Raw genomic sequence first — 22,958 nt, 5'->3', positions numbered from 1 at the left:
AATTCTCCAGCAACTCTTGCATCACCACAATGCACACAGGCATCACTAGTTTCTGTATTCTACATAAATATTCCCCCTGAACCCTCCCCCAATGACTGACGGTGGTGAACTCAGTGAATGAAATCCCAATGAATATGAAAGTAAGGGCAGTTCTCTGTCTCACTGGAGTCTGGCACATTTGTGATGTGAAAGCTGCTTGTTGCCCAGGACAAAGGTGTTTGATATCATTATGTAGCCAGGGAGAATGGGACAAAACATGTTCTCACCGGTAGAAAAGTCCAGAGCAAGAGGAGGTAGAGGAAGCAACACACACAAAATGCTGGAGGAGCTCAGCAGGCCAGGCAGCATCTACGGAAAAGAGTACTAATGCCGATTTTCTCAACTGCTGATGTAAAAGATTTTGTTCCCTTTCTCCGAGTTCCTAATCCTTGCATTTAGATAGCTGGAGCTCAGCTCTGTCTGAGAGATCCATCGGTTCCCATTCCCTCATCAACCGGAAGCTCCCCGGGGCCCATGTACGGATCGTGGGGCTGAGAGAGAGGGGAGAGAGCAGGACTGTTCCGGGATTGCTGGCCACGGTGTCCGGATTTCACAGGAATCGTCCCGAAGTCAGTGTTTAAGATAAAAACACGGAGAATCGCTCTTACCTGCAGCCGACATTTTCAAGGCCTTCTGTGTACTGCGCGCATGCGTGAAACTCAGGGACGTCCTCAGCCTGACGCCTGCGCATTTCATTGGTGCTTCAGCGCCGGCGAAATTCTTAACGCATGGCCCTATGGGTAATCACGGTGCCATTAAACATTTCTGCAAGCACCGGTCCAATGTCCATACCTCATTTTTTTGATCGTGTGTATAGAAAAATCTGCAGCTGCTTTAACTCAGAAAGCGGCTCCCATAAGCAATATACTCAATATCAACGTGTATCTAATGCCAAAGTAAGATGCAGATATAAAACACAGGAGATTCTGCAGTTGCTGGAAATACAGAGACGCACACACACAAAACGCTGGAGGAACTCTGTAATTCAGAGAGCAACTTAGCAGAGGAGTACACAGGCTAGGCATGCTGAAGGGGCTCTGTCTAAACGTTTTCTATTTATTCCTCTCTCCACAATTGCTGCCTGAAATTAACCTTTTTTTTCTGGTCAACCAGTTTCCAAATGTTTCTGATCTTTCTTTTGTAGCCACTTCCTACTGGTCTGATTCCTCCTCCTCGTAAACTCTAGACCCCATCTCTCTCTGGAACCCCAAAGCCCTGACTCAATCTGGCAACTCTTCAGTTTATGACTCTGCACCATCGAAGATTCACTCGCTAGTCTGCTGTCAGACTTTAGATGCGCATTGTGTTACGAGACCGCAGGTTCGTTTACTGTGAGTGTCGCTTTAAGTGCCTGAGTGAGGCAGGACTGTGACGTCAGACACAAGGAGAGAGAGAGAGAGGGAGAGAGAGAGAACGTCAAAACTACAGTCAGCTCATCGTCTTATTCACCCTGAAGAAATTCATGCTGGTGTATAAGATGATGAGAGTCATTGGTCGTGTGGATAGCCAGAGGCTTTTTCCCCAGGGCTGAAACAGCTAACACGAGGGGGAATTGGTTTAAGCTGCTTGGAAGTAGGTACAGAGGAGATGTCAGAGCTAAGTTTTTTAAACAAAGAGTGGTGTGTGTGTGGAATGCACTGCCAGTGACGGTGGTAGAGGCAGATACAATAGGGTCTTTTAAGAGACTCTCAGATAGGTACATGGAGCTTAGGAAAATGGTTGGTTATGTGGCAGGGTAATTCTAAGCAGCTTCTGGAGTAAGATACATGGTCGGCACAGCAATGTGGGACAAAGCATCTGTAATGTGTTGTGCATTTATATGTTCCCATGAAATTCAAGGGAAATCTCCTATCCCACAGAGTGGTGAACAGTTGCAACCTGTCATCTCAGGCAGAGTGAGAGGGGAACGGCAGGGAGAGATTTTGATATACTGATATAGAACAGAAACATGGGCAGGGACCAGATGGGCCGAGTGGCCTCTCTAGCGTACATTGTCAGTGTGGTCGAGACAGTAAGTACCTGAGACACGGGATTTGATAAAAACTGATTTATCTTTCACAGATCCATTGTATTAAACACCAGTCTAGTTTAAGGCTAACATCAGCAGAACGGACTCCTCCAATGCTCAGTGACCAGGGTTCAGTCCTGGGTGCGATGAGCAGCCGCAAGAACTGCAGAATCTGACAGTAACAGTCCCTCATGAACCTGCAGCTGCCTTCAGTCACCATGATGGCTAAACTTTTAACACGGAGATGATTTGAACTTCCTCCCTGATGTAGGAGCGCTCAGACTGAAGATGTAGGGGAGAAGGAAAAAAAAGAGATAATAAAGTTGTTTAGGGATAAACAGAGAGGAGGAGGTGGAAAGTTTCTTGAATGCATCTGTTTTAATGCTAGGAGCATTGTAAGAAAGGTGGATGAGCTTACAGTATGGATTGATAACTGGAAATATGATGTTGTATCTATTAGTGAAACATGGTTGCAGGAGGGGTGTGATTGGCAACTAAATATTCCTGGATTTCGTTGCTTCTGGTGTGATAGAATCAGAAGGGCAAGAGGGGGAGGTATTCCAATGCTTGTCCGAGAAAATATTAGAGCGGTGCTTTGACAGGATAGATTACAGGGCTCATTTAGGGAGCCTATTTGGGTGGAATTGAGGAATGGTAAAGGTATAGTAACACTTATAGGGGTGTATTATAAACCACCTAATTGGGAGCGAGAATTGGAGGAGCAAATTTGTAAGGAGATAGCAGATATTTGTAGTAAGCACAAGGTTGTGATTGTGGGAGATTCTAATTTTCCACACATAGAAACATTGAAAATAGGGGCAGGAGTAGGCCATTCGGTCCTTCGAGCCTGCACCGCCATTCAGTATGATCATGGCTGATCATCCAACTCAGAACCTTGTACCTGCTTTCTCTCCATACCCCCGATCCCTTTAGCCACAAGGGCCATATCTAACTCCCTCTTAAATATAGCCAATAAACCGGCCTCAACTGTTTCCTGTGGCAGAGAATTCCACAGATTCACCACTCTCTGTGTGAAGATGTTTTTCCTCATCTCGGTCCTAAAAGTCTTCCTCTTTATCCTTAAACTGTGACCTCTCGTTCTGGACTCCCCCAACATCGGAAACAATCTTCCTGCATCTGTCCTGTCCAATCCCTTTAGAATTTTATACATTTCAATAAGATCCCCCATCAATCTTCTAAATTGTAGTGAGTATAGATATAGATAGATAGATAGATACTTTATTCATCCCCATGGGGAAATTCAACATTTTTTCCAATGTCCCATACACTTGTTGTAGCAAAAACTAATTACATACATACTTAACTCAGTAATAATATGATATGCATCTAAATCACTAACTCAAAAAGCATTAATAATAGCTTTAAAAAAAGTTCTTAAGTCCTGGCAGTTGAATTGTAAAGCCTAATGGCATTGGGGAGTATTGACCTCTTCATCCTGTCTGAGGAGCATTGCATCGATAGTAACCTGTCGCTGAAACTGCTTCTCTGTCTCTGGATGGTGCTATGTAGAGGATGTTCAGGGTTTTCCATAATTGACCGTAGCCTACTCAGCGCCCTTCGCTCAGCTACCGATGTTAAACTCTCCAGTACTTTGCCCACGACAGAGCCCGCCTTCCTTACCAGCTTATTAAGACGTGAGGTGTCCTTCTTCTTAATGCTTCCTCCCCAACACGCCACCACAAAGAAGAGGGCGCTCTCAACAACTGACCTATAGAACATCTTCAGCATCTCACTGCAGACATTGAATGACGCCAACCTTCTAAGGAAGTACAGTCGACTCTGTGCCTTCCTGCACAAGGCATCTGTGTTGGCAGTCCAGTCTAGCTTCTCGTCTAACTGTACTCCCAGATACTTGTAGGTCTTAACCTGCTCCACACATTCTCCATTAATGATCACTGGCTCCATATGAGGCCTAGATCTCCTAAAGTCCACCACCATCTCCTTGGTCTTGGTGATATTGAGACGCAGGTAGTTTGAGTTGCACCATATCACAAAGTCCTGTATCAGTTTCCTATACTCCTCCTCCTGTCCATTCCTGACACACCCCACTATGGCCGTGTCATCAGCGAACGTCTGCACATGGCAGGACTCCGAGTTATATTGGAAGTCTGATGTGTACAGTGTGAACAGGACCGGAGAGAGTACGGTTCCCTGTGGCGCTCCTGTGCTGCTGACCACCGTGTCAGACCTACAGTCTCCCAACCGCACATACTGAGGTCTATCTGTCAAGTAGTCCACTATCCAATCCACCATGTGAGAGTCTACTCCCATCTCCGTTAGTTTGTGCTTTAAGATCTTGGACTGGATGGTGTTAAAGGCACTGGAGAAGTCAAGGAATGTAATCCTCACAGCACAACTGACCCCATCTAGGTGAGAGAGTGATTTGTGCAGCAAATACGTGATAGCATCCTCCACTCCCACCTTCTCCTTATATGCAAACTGAAGCGGATCCCGGGCATGCCTGGTTTGTGGCCTCAGATTCTGTATTATCAGCCTAGTCGATCCAGTCTTTCTTCATATGAAAGTCCTGCCATCCCAGGAATCAATCTGGTGAACCTTCTTTGTACTCCCTCTATGGCAAGAATGTCTTTCCTTAGATTAGGGGACCAAAACTTCACACAATACTCTAGGTGCAGTCTCACCAAGGCCTTGTACAACTGCAGTAGAACCTCCCTGCTCCTGTACTCAAATCCTTTTGCTATGAATGCCAGCATACCATTCACCTTTTTCACCACCTGCTGTACCTGCATGCCTCCCTTCAATGACTGGTGTACAATGACACCCAGGTCACCTCCCCTTTTCCTAATCGGCCACTGTTCAGATAATAATCTGTTTTCCTGTTCTTGCAACCAAAATGGATAACCTCATATTTATCCACATTAAATTGCATCTGCCATGAATTTGCCCACTCACCTGAGTCACTGGTGTTAATTACAGGGGACTTCAACCATGTGACTTTGGACAAGACACTACCTGCTTTCTCCCAGTATGTGGATTGTTACACCAGGGGTAATAGGACTATTGACCTACTGTATGCAAACGTAGAGGATGCATACAGTGCATCCCCGCTGCCTGCACTGGGGAAAGCTGATCACAACCTGGTTTTGTTACAGCCCAGATATAAATCAATCGTGATGAGGCATCCCACTACCACACGCTCTTTTAGAAAGTGGACTCCTGAAGCTGAACAGGCCCTGAGAGACTGCTTCGGTACTACTAACTGGGATGTACTGCAAGGGGGGCTCTGTGGGGGTGTTGAGGAGGTCACTGAATGCACAACGGACTATATTAATTTTTGTGTGGATGCCGTTGTTCCTGTTAGAACTGTTCGCTGCTATCCCAATAATAAGCCCTGGATCACTAGTCACATCAAAGGCCTCCTAAACCAGAAGAAGAGGGCCTTTAAAGATGGTGATCGGTTGGAGCTTAAAAGAGTTCAGAAGGAACTCAGAGTACAGATAAGGGGGGCAAAGGAGCAGTATAGGAGGAAGCTAGAACAAAAGCTGCAGAAAAAAAAGCATGAAGGAGGTGTGGGATGGGATGAAGATCATCACCGGATGTGGTGCAAAGCGGGGGGCAAACATAAGTGGAGATGTGGAGAAAGCGAACCAGCTGAACAACTTCTTCAATAGGTTCGACAGCACAATCTCATCCTCACCGCAGAACTCCACACCAGGCTTATTTCCCTCACAGGAAAATAGCCACTCACAGGAGACCTTGAACACGCCCAGGATTACGGCTGCACAGGTGGAAGGTCAACTGAGGAAGATCTGTACCAGCAAGGCGGCTGGACCGGATGGAGTTTCCCCACGATTACTGAGGGCCTGTGCGACTGAACTGGGAGAACCACTACAGCGCATCTTCAACATGAGTCTAGACCAGAGAAGAGTACCCAGACAGTGGATCCACAACCAAAGGAGTTGAATGACTTCAGACCTGTTGCCTTGACGTCGCACATGATGAAGACCATGGAGCGGCTGATAATACAGAATCTGAGGCCACAAACCAGGCACGCCCGGGATCCGCTTCAGTTTGCGTATAAGGAGAAGGTGGGAGTGGAGGATGCTATCACGTGTTTGCTGCACAAATCACTCTCTCACCTAGATGGGGTCAGTTGTGCTGTGAGGATTACATTCCTTGACTTCTCTAGTGCCTTTAACACCATCCAGCCCAAGATCTTAAGGCACAAACTAACAGAGATGGGAGTAGACTCTCACATGGTGGATTGGATAGTGGACTACTTGACAGATAGACCTCAGTATGTGCGGTTGGGAGACTGTAGGTCTGACACGGTGGTCAGCAGTACAGGAGCGCCGCAGGGAACCGTACTCTCTCCGGTCCTGTTCACCCTGTACACATCAGACTTCCAATATAACTTGGAGTCCTGCCATGTGCAGAAGTTCGCTGATGACACGGCCATAGTGGGGTGTGTCAGGAATGGACAGGAGGAGGAGTATAGGAAACTGATACAGGACTTTGTGATATGGTGCAACTCAAACTACCTGCGTCTCAATATCACCAAGACCAAGGAGATGGTGGTGGACTTTAGGAGATCTAGGCCTCATATGGAGCCAGTGATCATTAATGGAGAATGTGTGGAGCAAGTTAAGACCTACAAGTATCTGGGAGTACAGTTAGACGAGAAGCTAGACTGGACTGCCAACACAGATGCCTTGTGCAGGAAGGCACAGAGTCGACTGTACTTCCTTAGAAGGTTGGCGTCATTCAATGTCTGCAGTGAGATGCTGAAGATGTTCTATTGGTCAGTTGTTGAGAGCGCCCTCTTCTTTGTGGTGGCGTGTTGGGGAGGAAGCATTAAGAAGAGGGACGCCTCACGTCTTAATAAGCTGGTAAGGAAGGCGGGCTCTGTCGTGGGCAAAGTACTGGAGAGTTTAACATCGGTAGCTGAGCGAAGGGCGCTGAGTAGGCTACGGTCAATTATGGAAAACCCTGAACATCCTCTACATAGCACCATCCAGAGACAGAGAAGCAGTTTCAGCGACAGGTTACTATCGATGCAATGCTCCTCAGACAGGATGAAGAGGTCAATACTCCCCAATGCCATTAGGCTTTACAATTCAACCGCCAGGACTTAAGAACTTTTTTTTTTAAAGCTATTATTAATGCTTTTTGAGTTAGTGATTTAGATGCATATCATATTATTACTGAGTTAAGTATTGTATGTAATTAGTTTTTGCTACAACAAGTGTATGGGACATTGGAAAAAAGGTTGAATTTCCCCATGGGGATGAATAAAGTATCTATCTATCTATCTATCTATCTATCTAACCTATCCAAGTCACCCTGCATCCTCCTCACAGCTAACACCGCCGCCCAGCTTCATGTCATCTGCAAACTTGGAGATGCTGCATTTAATTCTCTCATCTAAATCATTAATATATAATGCAAACAATTGGGGTCCCAGCACTGAGCCTTGCAGTACCCCGCTAGTCACTCCTTGCCATTCTGAAAAGGTCCCATTTACTCCCACTCTTTACTTCCTGTCTGCAAACCAATTCTCTATCCACATCAATACCATACCCCCAATTCCGTGTGTTATAAGTTTACGCACTAATCTCCTGTGTGGGACCTTGTCAAAAGCCTTTTGAAAATCTAAATATACCACATCTACTGGCTCTCCCCTATCCACTCTAGTAGTTACATCTTCAGAAAATTCTATAAGATTCGTCAGACACGACTTTCCTTTCACAAATCCATGCTGACTTTGTTCGATGATTTCACCTCTTTCCAAATGTGCTGTTATCACATCTTTGATAACCGACTCTAGCATTTCCCCCACCACTGACGTCAGACTAACTGGTCTATAATTCCCCGGTTTTTCTCTCCCTCCTTTTTTAAAAACTGGGGTTACATTAGCCACCCTCCAATCCTCAGGAACTAATCCAGAATCTAAGGAGTTTTGAAAAATTATCACTAATGCATCCACTATTTCTTGGGCTACTCTGGGATGCAGACCATCTGGCCCTGGGGATTTATCTGCCTTTAATCCCTTCAATTTACCTAACACCACATCCCTACTAACATGTATTACCCTCAGTTCCTCCATCTCTCTAGACCCTCGGTCCCTTACTATTTCCGGAGGACTATTTATGTCCTCCTTAGTGAAGACAGAACCAAAGTAGTTATTCAATTGGTCTGCCATGTCTTTGTTCCCTATGATCATTTCACCTGTTTCTGACTGTAAAGGTCCTTACATTTGTCTTGACCAATCTTTTTCTTTTCACAAAGCTGTAATTTATGTTCCCTGCCAGCTTTCTCTCATAACCTTTTTTCCCTTTCCTAATTAAGGTCTCTGAATTTCTCCCAGTCCTCAGGTATGTCGCTTTTTCTGGCTAATTTATGTTTCTTCTTTGGACTTGATACTATCCCAAATCTCCCTTGTCAGCCACGGGTGCACTACCTTCCCTGATTTATTCTTTTGCCAAACTAGGATGAACAATTATTGTAGTTCATCCATGTGATCTTTAAATGCTTGCCATTGCATATCCACCGTCAACCCTTTGAGTATCATTTGCCAGACTATCTTAGCTAATTCACGTCTCATACCTTCAAAGTTAACCTTCTTTAAGTTCAGAACTTTTGTTTCTGAATTAACTATGTCACTCTCCATCTTAATGAAGAATTCCACCATATTATGGTCACTCTTACCCAAGGGGTCTCACACGACAACATTTCCTTCCTCGTTGCTCAATACCTAATGTAGAATGGCCTGCTCTCTAGTTTGTTCCTCAACATTCATATGCAATAAAACAAATTATTATCTGAATGGCCGATTAGGAAAAGGGGAGGTGCAACGAGACCTGAGTGTTATTGTACACCAGTCATTGAAAGTGGGCATGCAGGTACAGCAAGCGGTGAAAAAGGCAAATGGTATGTTGGCATTCATAGCAAGAGGATTTGAGTACAGGAGCAGGGAGGTTCTACTGCTGTTGTACAAGGCCCTGGTGAGGCCACAGCCGGAGTACTGTGTGCAGTTTTGGTCCCCTAATCTGAGGAAAGACATTCTTGTCATAGAGGGAGTACAAAGAAGGTTCAACAGATTGATTCCTGGGATGGCAGGACTTTCGTATGAAGAAAGACTGGATCGACTAAGCTTTTACTCGCTGGAATTTAGAAGATTGAGGGGGGATCTTATTGAAATGTATAAAATTCTAAAGGGATTGGACAGGCTAGATGCAGGAAGATTGTTTCCGATGTTGGGGGAATCCAGAATGAGGGGTCACAGTTTAAGGATAAAGAGGAAGACATTTAGGACCGAGATAAGGAAAAACTTCTTCACACTGAGAATGGAGAATCTGTGGAATTCTCTGCCACAGGTAACAGTTGAGGCCAGTTCATTGGCTATATTTAAGAGGGAGTTAGATATGGCCCTTGTGGCTAAAGGGATTGGGGGTATGGAGAGAAAGCAGGTACAGGGTTCTGAGTTGGATGATCAGCTATGATCATACTGAATGGCGGTGCAGGCTCGAAGGGCCGAATGGCCTACTCCTGCACCTATTTTCTATGTTTCTATCCACGGTCAACCGTTTAAATATCATTTGCCAGTTTGTCTTAGCTAATTCACGTCTCATATCTTCAAAGTTGCCCTTCTTTAAGTTCAGAACATTTGGTTCTGAATTAACTATGTCACTCTCCATCTTTAAAGCTATTATTAATGCTTTTTGAGTTAGTGATTTAGATGCATATCATATTTTTACTGAGTTAAGTATTGTATGTAATTAGTTTTTGCTACAAGTGTATGGGACATTGGAAAAAAGGTTGAATTTCCCCATGGGGATGAATAAAGTATCTATCTATCTATCTATATTATGGTCACTCTTACACAAGGGGTCTCGCATGACAAGATTGCTAATTAACCCTTCCTCATTGCTCAATACCCAGTCTAGAATGGCCTGCTCTCTAGTTGGTTCCTCGACATGTTGGTTCAGAAAACCATCCCGCACACATTCTAAGAAATCCTCTTCCTCAGCACCCTTACCAATTTGGTTCACCCAATCTATATGTAGATTGAAGTCACCCATTATAACTGCTGTTCCTTTTTTGCACGCATTTCTAATTTCCTGTTTAATGCCATCCCCAACCTCACTACTACTGTTAGGTGGCCTGTACACAAATCCCACCAGCGTTTTATGCCCCTTAGTGTTACGCAGCTCTACCCGTATCGATTCCACATCCTCCAGGCTAATGTCCTTCCTTTCTATTGCGTTAATCTCTTCTCTAACCAGCAACACAATCCCACCTCCTTTTCTTTCCTGTCTATCCCTCCTGAATATTGAATATCCCTGGATGTTGAGCTCCTATCCTTGGTCACCCTGGAGCCATGTCTCTGTGATTCCAACTATATCATATTCATTAATAACTATCTGCACATTCAATTCATCCACCTTATTACGAATGCTCCTTGCATTGACACACAAAGCCTTCAGGCTTGTTTTTACAACACTTATACAATTATGTTGAAAAGTGTCCCTTTTTGATTTTTGTCCCTGGATTTGACTGCCTGTCACTTTTACTTTTCACCTTACAACTTTTTGCTTCTACTCTCATTTTACACCCCTCTGTCTCTCTGCACTTGTTCCTATACCCCCGCCACATTAGTTTAAATCCTCCTGAACAGCAGTAGCAAATGCTCCCCCTAGGACTAGCAGAAGGGACAGCCCTCAGTGAATCCTGTGTATGCAGACTGGAAGCCTCAAGAAATGATAATGATCATGAATCATGCCCCAGATAGAAAAGAAAAACCAGCACAGTTTGCTCAGTGTGTCCACAGTACTACACAAATGTTTAATGCGACTCTGCAAGATTTATTCGGTCTCTCCTGCATGATTCTCTCAGCTGATGAGGGGTGGAAATGGAAGGCAGAATTGAGATACCAAACCTATCAGGAGTTACAGGCGAGAAACCATAATGAGAATGAACAGACAGACCAGATCATTCAAGCTTTGTAAAGGGCTCTCCAGCAACCTGTAAACATCACTAAAGTACCTGAATGCAAACCTAAACCTGGGGAATGGGGACCAGACTATTGAGAGCAATTTGTGTCCTGCTACGGCACCTTCGCAGGAGACCAAGACTTTAATGATGGGAATCTGTCCCCCCAGTTCAATGCCCTACTGTTCCAATGCTTACCAACTAAGTTAGCCAATATGATTAAAACAAATAATATGGATTGGCCTGACAATGACCGAAATCGAATGCGACGAGCTTTGACATATCATTAGGACCCAACTATCGAATCCCCATCAACCCCGAAGGGAACTAATATTAAAGGTGAATATGCTCAGCGGGAAGAAGGACGCGAGCGGGCTATATCTGAGAAACAGAAATGGGAACAAAAACCGACCAAGGGACAGGTGGGGACAACAACCCATTTAGAAACTGACAAGAAGATGCTTCCAACCATGAGTGTCAACCCTCAGGAAGAGCCCAGTGTAATATTGCAAGTTGCTGGAAATCCAATTCCATTTATGACTGATATGAGGCAACCACAACGACTCTCGATCAGGAAATAGTATCGGAAAAGGGATTCCAGCTATCAGACGCTACAATCACTCTGTCAGGGTTCAAAGGCACGGAACATACGTATTCACGTACCCAGCCACTGCAGGTGGAATTCCAGGGGAACCAGTGTGAGGTTTCATTTACAGTCACCACCAGACGGGGGTGTAATCTCGTAGGGAGAGACTTCCTCTGTCCGTTGGAAGTCGAGATTCTATGCACGGACAAGGATATCACGCTGGAACTGCGAACAACTGATAGCTTCCTCAGTTTCTGACCACCCAGGGGTGGGCACTTTATCTGGACTCCAGTACATTTGAACACCTTCTGCCAGCGGCCGACTCTCATGTGACTCTGTGTTATGACCCTACGTGGTGCTCAACTGAGGAAAGCTAATATTATGCACCCCTCGAGGGACAGAAATTCCCAGTCATGGTGATTGGAGAGGTTAAAGGAAGAGACGGCATTGCATTTCTTACTGAAGGTCCAGATTTCTTTTGGCGACAGACAGGATTGGTGGTTCCCCATACCACCTTCAGGGTTTGCCCTGGGTTCAAGCCAAAGAGCCTAGGGCTCCTTGCCTACACTCTGATGAAACAGGCCTCCAGCACCGAGGGAGACTGGCAAGACTTTGCCGTGGGCCAACTCCGATACTGGAAGGAGTTTGAGGTGAAAACAGGACATCTGGTAAGACATTCTTTTAACAGTGACCGAACCCAAGACGTTATACCCCATCTCTGGGCAATTTCAGTCCATGAAGTCAGCCCTCCTGTCCGGATCACAGTGAAAGAAGGACAGACTCTCCCATCCATTCTGCAATACCCTCTCTAGACTGTCCGGATCACTGTGAAAGAAGGACAGACTCTCCCATCCATTCTGCAATACCCCCTCTAGCCTGTCCAGATCACTGTGAAAGAAGGACAGACTCTCGCATCCATTCCGCAATACCCCCTCTAGCCTGTCCGGATCACTGTGAAAGAAGGACAGACTCTCGCATCCATTCCGCAATACCCCCTCTAGCCTGTCCGGATCACTGTGAAAGAAGGACAGACTCTCCCATCCATTCTGCAATACTCCCTCTAGCCCGTCCGGATCACAGTGAAAGAAGGACAGACTCTCCCATCCATTCTGCAATACCCCCTCTAGCCTGTCCGGATCACTGTGAAAGAAGGACAGACTCTCCCATCCATTCTGCAATACCCGCTCTAGCCCTTCCGGATCACAGTGAAAGAAGGACAGACTCTCCCATCCATTTAGCAATACCCCCTCTAGCCCGAGGCAACGTTTTATGAGGATGGAAACTCTTTTGTGGATCCATCAGGAAAACAATATTCTGACTATGCGATAGTGATGGACAGTGAAGTAATTGAGCAAGCCTCTTTTGAAGCAGCTGTCTCCACCCAGAAGGCTGAGCTGTTTGCTCTGACTCGTGCCTGTATCCCAGCAACAGACTAAAGTGGGAACGTTTACACAGACTCCTGTTATGCATTTGGAATTGTGCATGACTACACGGCTCTCTGGGAACATGGGGATTCCTGACTTCCTCTGGCCACCCCATTAGTAATGCCACCTTTGTAAACAACTTACTCACCGCTCTACAGCTACCTCGAGTTTTGTTCTTCTCAGGGGGACGCCTCTGAGGAGGAGTGAAAACTGTGGTCCCAGATGGGGTGCCAGAAAGACCCCGACCTGGGTTTTTGGATCACCCCAGCGGGACAGGTTTGTGTTCCTATACAGTTTTTACCAATACTGGTCGATTATATACATAATTGTACACTCCTGGGAAAGGAGGGAATGGTTGGTATCCTGTACCCTGCACACCGGGTACGACTCCCTTGACAGGTGGATCTTTTTCGTGTCTACAAGTTGATTTTATTGAATTGCCTAGAGTCCATTGCTATAGATACTGCTTAGTTATTATAGATGTGTTTAGTAGATGGATTGAAGCTATTCCAACTACCATTAATACTGCTGTGACTGTTGTGAAGGTATTATTAAGGGAAATAATTCCCAGGTATGGCCTGCCAGAGATGCTGAGTTCAACAATGGCCCACACTTTATGGTGAAAGTAAATGAAGGAGTATGTAACAAACTAGCTATCAAGCAACAATTCCAGTTTGTACACCACCCACGGGCCGCTGGCAGAGTGGAAAGAGCCAATGGCACTCTGAAGAGTAAACTGGCCAGACTAACAGCGGAGACTGGACCCACTTGGTTGAAGGTCCGACCATTAGCCCGATTCCACATAAGGGTTACCCCACAGGGGAAAACAGGGTTGTCACCAGCTGAAATCATTTCTGGACAGCCCATGAGGACACCCTAGGGACAAAGTCTCAGGATTAAAGGCAAAGTGAATAAGAATAAGGAACCTTGGTTCTCGATGGATATTGGAACTCTGATAAAGAAGAGAGAGATGTATGACATGTATAAGAAACAGGGAGCAAATAAGGTACTTGAGGAGTATAAAAAGTGCAAAAAAATACCTAAGGAAGAAATCAGGAGGGCTGAAAGAAGACATGAGGTAGCGTTGGCAGTCAAGGTGAAGGATAGTAAGAGCTTCCACAGGTATATTAATAGCAATAGGATAGTTAAGGGATAAAATTGGTCATCTTGAAGATCAGAGTGGTCGGCTATGTATGGAACCAAAAGAAATTGGGGAGATGTTAAATGATTTTTTTGTGTCTGAATTTACTAAGGAAACTGGCATGGAGTCAATGGAAATGAAGCAAACAAGTATTGAGGTCATGGAACCTATACAGATAGAAGAGGAGGAGGTGCTTGCTACCTTGAGGCAAGTAGATAAATCTCCAGGACCTGACAGGGTATTCCCTCGGACCTTGAAGGAGACTAGTGTTGAAATTGCAGGGGCCCTGGCAGATATATTTAAAAGTAGTTATCTATGGGTGAGGTGCCAGAGGATTGGCGGATAGCTCATGTTGTTCCATTGTTTAAAGAAGGCTCAAAAAGTAATCCAGGAAATTATAGGCTGGTAAGTTTGATGTTGGTCATGGGTAAATTATTGGAAGGAGTACTAAGAGATAGGATTGACAATTGTTTGGACAGACAGGGACTTATTAGGGAGAGTCAACACGGCTTTGTGCATGGTAGGTTATGTTTAACAAATATATTAGAGATTTTCGAGGAGGTTACAAGGAAAGTGGATGAAGGCAAGGCAGTGGATGTAGTGGACTTCAGTAAGGCCTTTGACAAGGTCCCGCATGGGAGGTTAGTTAGGAAGATTCAGTCACTAGGTATACATGGTGAGGTAGTAAATTTGATTGGGAATTGAGAATGGGAGAAGTCAGAGAGTGGTAGTGGAGGATTGCTACTCTGAGTGGAGGCCTGTGACTAGTGGTGTGCCACAGGGATCAGTGCTGGGTCCATGGTTATTTGTCATCTATATCAATGATCTGGATGATAATTTGGTAAATTGGATCAGCAGATTTGCTGATGATACAAAGATTGGAGGTGTAGTGGACAGTGAGGAAGGTTTTCAAAGCTTGCAGAGGGATCTGGACCAGCTAGAAAAATGGCAGATGTAGTTTAATATAGACATGTGTGAGGTATTGCACTTTGGAAGGAAAAACCAAGGTAGAACATACAAGGTAAATGGCAGGGCGCTGAGGTGTGCACTAGGACAGAGGGATCTAAGAATACTGATACAAAATTCCCTAAAAGTGGCATCACAGGTAGATAGGGTAGTAAAGAGAGATTTTGGTTCATTGGCCTTTATAAATCAAAGTATTGATTATAAGAGTTGGAATGTTATGGTGAGGTTGTATAAGGTATTAGTGAGGCCAAATTTGGAGTATTGTGTGCAGTTTTGGTCACTGAATTACAGGAAGGATAATACTAAGGTTGAAAGAGTGCAAGAGAAGGTTTACAAGGATGTTGCCAGGACTTGAGAAACTGAGTTACAGAGAAAGGTTGAATAGTTTAGGACTTTATTCCCTGGAGCGTAGGAGAATGAGGGGTGATTTGATAGAGATGTATAAAATTATGATGGGTATAGATAGAGTGAATGCAAGCAGGCTTTTTCCACTGAGGCTAGGGGAGAAAAAAAACCAGAGGACATGGGTTAAGGGTGAAGGGTGAAAAGTTTAAAGGGAAAATTGGGGGGGGGGTTCTTCATAACTGAGTCTGACTGGTACTGGCATAACTGGTTCTTCTGGGCACATTCAGTCTCACTCCCAACTATTTCCTACCTTCCTTTGTACAGGTACGTAATGTCTAAAGGACCAGTGTTTGAGTAAATGAGACTCACCAAACTTTCTCCTGACTGAATCACTGGAATCTCCAAGTCAGATGGGTTCTCTCCAGTTGATGCTCTCAATCCTCGGGCTGGTTCACTTGTTGCTGTTCCCTCGTCTTCAGTCGTGGTTTTTCTTCCAATAAATCTCTCTTTGCAGGTCTAACTTAAACATGAAAGATAATGAAGCACGTTAACAATGAAAAGGAGGACCAAACGTATCTGCTGAATGTTACTAGGAACAAAACTCACTGAAATTTAAACGTTGGCAAATATAATGATGTCAGTGAACAATCTTTAATTGTCCCTCACACATCACAAAACAATATGGGATAAGAAGGAGCCATCATTCAGTCATGGTAAGACACAAGACACAGGAACAGAATTAGGTGATTCAATCCATCTGGTCTGCTCCACCACTCAGCCATTCAATCATGGCCAATTTTTATTCCAACACCATATTCCTGCCTTCCTCCTGTAACCCTGAAACTACTCAGCAATCATCAGTATATTAATCTTCACAAATATACCCAAATGGCAGCCTCAAACAAATTCTGCGGCAACAAATTCCACAGATCAGACATCTTGTGGCCAAAAATTTTTTCTCATCTCAGTTTTAAAGGAAAGCATCTTTATTCTGAGACGGTGCTCTCAGATCACAGACTCTCTGTCTAATGGAAACATCCTCTCCATGTCCACTGTATCCAGGCTTTTCAGCATTCGGTAGGTTTACTTAACCATACATCCCTCCACCACCCCCACCGCCCCTCTGACCTCCATTGAGCACAGGTCCAGAACCATCAAATGCTCCTCATATATAAATCCGATCATTCCTGAGATTATTCATGTGAACCTCATTAGCAACGACTGCACTGTACACATTTCCAGGAATAACAGACAAATCGGTTCCAGGATAATTTACAGGGAAAAGTTGTGCTTCCTTTACTGTTATACTATCACTCCATTTCCAGGTGAAAACAGGACCATTTCAGGAAATTTGTATTACAGATCCTAGGATACAGATCTTGTCTTGTCTATACTGGACCGACCGCCCTCGCTGGGCTATGAACGTGCAGGAGTAATGTATGGCTCAGCTCTACTGCGGGGAGCTGAGGCTCGAACCATTCTCCCCCTAGACTTCCCAGTCCCTCGGTAAAGCAGGCAGTGAAACCAAAGATCCCCACAACCTGGGACGTTCTCCTTTCTCACCCACCCCAGTCCGGGAGAAGACACAACAGCCATAAAGCTCCAGGCCAAATGCGAGAAGCCTCAGTAAACGAGGCGAGTTCGGGGAAGTTAATGGGACTCAGCGGCCAAAATCACACCACGTGATCTGGCGTCACAAAGCGGAGGGCGGGGCAAATCTGCGGCACACAGCCTCACGTGACCTGACGGCGGGACTTCCATTTCAACTCTGCGGAAACAGACAGCCTGGGCTCCTGGTTTGGATCGTTCAATGCAGATTAAGTGAAGTCGACACATTTCTGACGAGCCCAGATAGTTGGGAAACAAATGAATTCCTGGCCCACAGTTCGGGGCTCACGGCCAACATCGGATCTCCCCGCTCGGGATCGGTCTCAATGCTCACCGATGGGAAAGTGATATCTTCGGCCCGCAGACAGTGATCCCGACGGAAGAGACGAAAGTCTTTCACGAACACACAGCCGACCCACTTCAGCTGTGAGCAGAGAGGAAAACACCGTCCACCCGGAGACTGTGAACATGCGCGAAGAGATTATTACATCATCGGGAGGCGGGGCCTCGGAAACAGACGCCAAATGCTGCCTATCTGCGGTTAAATGGGAGGGGCAAACGGGATCACGTGTCAGGATTGGCGACCCCCCCCCCCAGGCAGAGACTCTAGCTACTCATTAGATAGATAGATAGATAGATAGATACTTTATTCATCCCCATGGGGAAATTCAACCTTTTTTCCAATGTCCCATACACTTGTTGTAGCAAAAACTAATTACATACAATACTTAACTCAGTAAGAACTAACTCAAAAAGCATTAATAATAGCTTAAAAAAGTTCTTAAGTCCTGGCAGTTGAATTGTAAAGCCTAATGGCATTGGGGAGTATTGACCTCTTCATCCTGTCTGAGGAGCATTGCATCGATAGTAACCTGTCGTTGAAACTGCTTCTCTGTCTCTGGATGGTGCTATGTAGAGGATGTTCAGGGTTTTCCATAATTGACCGTAGCCTACTCAGCACCCTTCGCTCAGCCACCGATGTTAAACTCTCCAGTACTTTGCCCACGACAGAGCCCGCCTTCCTTACCAGCTTATTAAGACGTGAGGCGTCCGTCTTCTTAATGCTTCCTCCCCAACACGCCACCAGAAAGAAGAGGGCGCTCTCCACAACTGACCTATAGAACATCTTCAGCATCTCACTGCAGACATTGAATGACGCCAACCTTCTAAGGAAGTACAGTCGACTCTGTGCCTTCCTGCACAAGGCATCTGTGTTGGCAGTCCAGTCTAGCTTCTCGTCTAACTGTACTCCCAGATACTTGTAGGTCTTAACCTGCTCCACACATTCTCCATTAATGATCACTGGCTCCATATGAGGCCTAGATCTCCTAAAGTCCACCACCATCTCCTTGGTCTTGGTGATATTGAGACGCAGGTAGTTTGAGTTGCACCATATCACAAAGTCCTGTATCAGTTTCCTATACTCCTCCTCCTGTCCATTCCTTACACACCCCACTATGGCCGTGTCATCAGCGAACTTCTGCACATGGCAGGACTCCGAATTATATTGGAAGTCTGATGTGTACAGGGTGAACAGGACCGGAGAGAGTACGGTTCCCTGCGGCGCTCCTGTGCTGCTGACCACCGTGTCAGACCTACAGTCTCCCAACCGCACATACTGAGGTTTATCTGTCAAGTAGTCCACTATCCAATCCACCATGTGGGAGTCTACTCCCATCTCCGTTAGTTTGTACCTTAAGATCTTGGGCTGGATGGTGTTAAAGGCACTAGAGAAGTCAAGGAATGTGATCTTCACATTAGTCTGTGGAAAGAAGCAAACTTGCCGCTCACATCTCCTCTCACCTTAAATGTATTAGAAATTTCAACCCCCGGGAAAAATATATCGTCTGTCCACTCTATCTATTCCGCTTGTAATCTTATAAACGTCCATCCAGTCTCACCCCAGCCTGCGCCGCTCTGGAGAAAACAACAAAGTTTGTCCAGCCTCTCGTTATAGCTCAAAGTGACCTGTCACAGGAATACCGTCTTCCAGGGGTTACCACACAACATACCCAGGCAAGGGTTAACACAAGATATTCCAAAACCCACTCTTATGGATTATACGATGTGACAGCCACACACATTCGTTGTGGATCCGTGTACCGATGATCAACCCACTCTTGTGGGCATAGGAGAGTTCCAAGCCTCAGCTGTGACTAACTGAAGCGATCAGCTTTTCCAGTCTCTCTCTCTCTCTCTCTCTCTCTCTCTCTCTCTCCCTCTCTCTCTCCTCTCTCTCTCCTCTCTCTCTCTCTCTCTCTCTCTCTCTCTCTCTCTCTCTCTCTCTCTCTCTCTCTCTCTCTCTCTCTCTCTCTCTCTCTCTCTCCCCCCCCCCCCCTCCTGACTGCCTGTCTGCAGATCGCTCTCTCTCTCTCAATTATGGTTCAGTCCACAGTCAGCGAAGTCAGCCTGTGACTGACGTCATTGCCCCCGCCTCCTTGGAATCTGAGATCCCTCTGATCATCGACACTGTTCAGGGTTTTGCATTTAACAGTGTACTACCGAGCTGCCAAGATGATAATCACTAATCAAATCTCACTGAGATTTCTCAGGTCCTGCCAAGTGCACAAGTACGGGAAGGTACAGGTACAGAGAAACACTGACTTGTGGCAGCATCACAGGCAAGTACATTCAGATAACACACGGAACACAAGTTATACGATTCTCTGTCAGTAACAATCTGTAAATATGTTTTATGTCATTAACAATATATAAAATACATTGTCTCATGATCAATATTAAAATGTGCATTTTGTGTCAACAACAGACTTGGAAATGTTGAATTTGGTCCCTGTCTCCATTCCTCCTGTAATCCACAACCAGTTCCTGTCTGTTTGTCACAATGAGGGAGATGTTGTTTTCTTGTCGGGGTGATGACTTCTTCTCTGTCGGCTGCCTCGTTATTATTTGAGATTAGGCCAGTCAGTGTAGGATAGACAGCAAATTTAATTAGCAGATTGGAGCTGTGGGTGGCTACGGAAGTCATGGGTGCACAGAGAGTAAAGGAGAGGGCAAGGTGTCACTCCTGTGGGGTATATGTGCTGAGGGTCAAAGAGACAGAGGTGAGGGAGCCCACTCTTACGAACTGCCGGCGATCTGACAAGAAGTCCAGGATCCAGCTACACAAGGCAGGGTGAAGGCCGAGGTCTCTGAGCTCCATGTCGATACTTCACGCCTTTGTATGGCTACTGCTCTGCCCATGACTGCAAGGAACTGCAGAGAACTATGGAGAGCAGAGAACATCAGAGAAACAAGCCTCCACTCCATGGACTCTCCCTACACTTCCCCTCCCTCGGAAAAGCAGGCTATGTACTCAAAGATCCTCACAACCTGGACATTCTTGCTGCAAACCCGCTCCCCCATCGGGGAAGAGATACAAAAGCCTTAAAGCGCGAACCACCCGGCTCAAGGACGGCTTCCTGTCTGTGTTTATAAACCAAATGAATGATAAAATGGACTCGGCCTCACAATGTAACTCGACGTGACCCTGCACCATATGTCTATCTGCAATGCACTTTCTCTGCAGCCATAATGCTTTGTTACAGTTACTGTTTTGTCGTTTTCATTTTTTTAAATTTTTAGAATCTTTTTTATTGGTACAGAATCTTGTACAGCTATAAAATGATACAAAACTTCAATAGATTAATATGTATGCAATTAATAAAGCTGATAAAAACTGATCGTAAAATATAAAATTGGAAATTATTTACATATATATAAAAGTATTTGGAAAAAAAGGAACCCCATCTAACTAGGGGGAAAAAACCAATAACTACACACATTTGACCATCATCTAAATATGAAAATAAGAAACATCAACCGCCATTTCGTATTTATAAAAAAAATAAATTTGGAAGGAAACCATACAGAGTAATTCAAATTAAATGATAATATTTGGCAAATGAACCCCATCTTCTTTCAAATTCGAATCGAGGATCAAAAGTTCTACTTCTATGTTTTTCCAAACTAAGACATAACATTCCCTGAGAAAACCATTCAATTAATGTAGGGGAAGAAATATCTTTGTATTTTAATAAAATAGCCCTTCTTGTCAGTAGTGTAACAAATGCAATTACATGTTGATCTGAAGATGAAATACCCTGAATATGATATGGAACTATTCCAAATAGAACAGTCAATCTATTAGGTTGTAAATTAATTATCAGAGCTTTAGAAATTGTCGAAAATAAAGATTTCCAAAACGATTTTAATGAAGAACATGACAAGAACATATGTGACAAAGAGCTAATTGAGTTTTACATCTATCACAGCATTTTTCTATACTAGGAAATATTTTAGATAGTCTCTCCTTTGTTAAATAATAACGGTGAACAATTTTAAATTGAATTAAACGATGGTGGGCACATACAGAAGAAGAATTTACGTTTTTCAAAACTCGAAGCCAATCTTCATTAACAAAGGCCATATTAAGTTCTCTCTCCCAATCTTATTTAGTCTTTAGTGATAGGTTCTCCTTTTGTAACAAAAATAAATTATAAATTCTGCTAATGGAACCTTTCACAAAGGGATTCGATTTCAAAATGTTATCCAACAAATCAGATTCTTGTAAATATGGAAACTTAGGTAAATATTGCTGTTAAAAATGTCCAATCTGAACATATTGCTGAAAATGTGTATGAGCGAGAGAAAATTTGTTAAATAACTCTTCAAAGGTCATCAATCGACAATCACAAAATAAATCTGTAAAAGAATGGATCCCTTTATTTTTCCATAGGAGAAAAATTGGGTCAGATGTTGAAGGTTTAAATGAAAAGTTTCGATATAAAAAACTGGACAACTTAAATTGTTTAAAATTTTTTAAAAAACGAAACTGAACACAAATCCGTAGGGATTGTTTAATAACCGGGTAAAGATTTAAATTTGGAATTTTAGAGAGCTGGAAAGGTAATGGAGCTCCTAAAATTGAAGTTAAATAAAATTGTTTAACAGCTTTTAATTCCAAATCAACTCATAATGATTTTTGGTTCCTATCAAGCCAATATAACCAAAAACATAATTGTCTAATTTTCACAGCCCAATAATACAGTCTTAAATTAGGAAGTGCAAGTCCAGCATCTTTTTTAGATTTGTGTTATTGATACTTATTAATTCTTGGTCTCTTATTGGTCCAAATAAAGGAAGAAATAAGAGAGTCAATTTGATTGAATTTTTTTAGTTAAAAAGATAGGTATATTTTCGAAAATATATTAAAATCTAGGTAAAATCATCATTTTTTCAGCATGAATACGACCTATTAAAGAAAAAGTAAGTGGATTCCATCTAGAAAATAGCTGCTTCATGGAGTCCATTAAAGGAACTATATTCGCTTTATAGAGATCTTTATGTTTTTTAGTAATTATAATACCTAAATATCTAAATGTATTAACAATTCTAAAAAGAATATCATCATATATACTAACATGGGCATTTAATGGAAACAATTCGCTTTTATTCAAGTTAAGTTTATATCCTGAAAATGTACCAAAATCTTTAAGTGTTTCCAAAAGATTAGGAATTGATTCCTCAAGTTTTGAAATAAAAACCAAAAGATCATCTCCATAAAGAGAAATCTTATGTATGGTTCCATTCATAGAGATACCGAAATATTTTCAGCTTCACGTAGTGTTATAGCTAAAGGCTCCAATACAAGATTAAATAATAAAGGGCTTAATGGACATTCCCGTCTAGTGCCACGAGAAAGTGAGAAAAAAAGAAGACCTGCAGTTATTGGTAATGACAAGCTCAAGGGCGGCTTCCTGTCTGTGTCTATAAGCCAAATGAATGATAAAATGGTCTCGGCCTCACAATGTAACTCGACGTGACCCTGCACCATTTGTCTATCTGCACTGCACTTTCTCTGCAGCCATA

The 22,958-nt window shown here is 43.9% G+C and overlaps 2 protein-coding genes across 6 annotated transcripts in view; one reads left to right on the top strand and one right to left on the bottom strand.

Annotated features, from left to right (window-relative positions):
* The window catches only part of LOC140720783 (uncharacterized), a 421,256-nt gene extending 403,693 nt beyond the window's left edge, over nt 1-17,563 (bottom strand). For 4 of the 5 annotated variants that reach the window (XR_012097258.1, XM_073035626.1, XM_073035628.1 and 1 more), the window contains exons 1-2: nt 17,425-17,563; nt 15,852-16,002 (exon numbers count right to left, since the gene is read on the bottom strand). The gene's annotated coding sequence lies outside the window, so the exon portion shown is untranslated. The remainder of the gene's footprint in view (nt 1-15,851; nt 16,003-17,424) is intronic. The other variant, XM_073035627.1, reaches the window with a different exon arrangement.
* Nucleotides 1-22,958, top strand: part of LOC140720786 (uncharacterized) — a 99,824-nt gene that overhangs the window by 65,513 nt on the left and 11,353 nt on the right. The gene's annotated exons all lie outside the window — the stretch shown is intronic.

The sequence above is a fragment of the Hemitrygon akajei genome, unplaced genomic scaffold (assembly GCF_048418815.1).
Source record: "Hemitrygon akajei unplaced genomic scaffold, sHemAka1.3 Scf000047, whole genome shotgun sequence".
In the NCBI taxonomy this organism is placed as follows: domain Eukaryota; kingdom Metazoa; phylum Chordata; class Chondrichthyes; order Myliobatiformes; family Dasyatidae; genus Hemitrygon; species Hemitrygon akajei.
Note: the sequence above shows the minus strand (reverse complement) of the source record. Positions and strands in the feature narration are given on the sequence as shown.